Source organism: Alligator sinensis, unplaced genomic scaffold, assembly GCF_000455745.1.
Source record: "Alligator sinensis unplaced genomic scaffold, ASM45574v1 scaffold1544_1, whole genome shotgun sequence".
Taxonomy (NCBI): domain Eukaryota; kingdom Metazoa; phylum Chordata; order Crocodylia; family Alligatoridae; genus Alligator; species Alligator sinensis.
The window spans coordinates 25,597-26,572 of record NW_005843630.1 but is presented as its reverse complement, the minus strand read 5'-3'; the positions used below and the strand labels follow the sequence as shown (position 1 = coordinate 26,572).

The 976-nt window shown below is 68.4% G+C and overlaps 1 pseudogene; it reads left to right on the top strand.

Moving 5' to 3' along the window:
* Positions 1-367: 367 nt before the first annotated feature.
* The window catches only part of LOC102372450, a 3,840-nt pseudogene continuing 3,231 nt past the window's right edge, over positions 368-976 (top strand).

The following is a 976-nucleotide window of genomic DNA, read 5'->3' as shown; positions in this document are numbered from 1 at the left end:
CATTGCAGCCCCATAGCACCCCTGCTGCAGCCCCACTGAAACCTCATTAGAGCCCCATTGCATCCCCACTGCCAACCCCCTTGGAGCCCCCTTGCATCCCCTTGCAGCCCTTTGCAAACCTCCTTGGAGCACATTGCAGCCCCATAGCACCCCTGCTGCAGCCCCACTGAAACCTCATTAGAGCCCCATTGCATCCCCACTGCCAACCCCCTTGCAGCCCCCTTGCATCCCCTTGCAGACCTTTGCAAACCTCCTTGGAGCACATTGCAGCCCCATAGCACCCCTGCTGCAGCCCCACTGAAACCTCATTAGAGCCCCATTGCATCCCCACTGCAGCCCCCTTGGAGCCCATTGCATCCCTGCACCCATGGGCATGGGCAGGCTGGCCGAGCTGGTGGGGGAGGAAGCCCCGGACGCCGTGAGCTTGTGGCCCTTGCAGCAGTACCGGGGTGAGCCCCCCGTGCCCCAGCCCGGGGCAGCGCTGGGTGCTGCAGCGGGGCGCCTGGGAGGCCTGTGGGGCGTGCCCCGCCTGCCGGGCTCCCCAGGCCGCGCCCTGGCCCTCGACGCCTCCATCGTCCTGTGCCAGTTCCGCACGGCCACGCCACGCATCTTCAACCGGCGCGGGGAGGAGATCAGGTAAGCGCTGCCTGCCTGGGGCCTAGCCCCAGCCCCCCACCCCGCGCCCGGTGCCCGGGCTGGGGCTGGGGTGCGGGAGCTCATCCGCCCAGACCCCCAGAGGTGCTGAGTGCTGGGCTGGGCTGTGCCAATGCTGCTGCCGGCACCAACCCCGCAGGGTCCTGGCAGGAGGGTCTTGCCCCCGTGCTTGGGCTCAGCCCCATGCTGCACTGGGGGGCAGGAAGGGCTTTCCCCCCTGCTCAGACTGGTTGCACGGGGGTGGCTGGGAGCTGCAGGCTGCTGCCTGCGTGTCGCAGTCCCTTGCAGGGGCTGTTCTACCGGGACCCGGATCTGCTGGGGA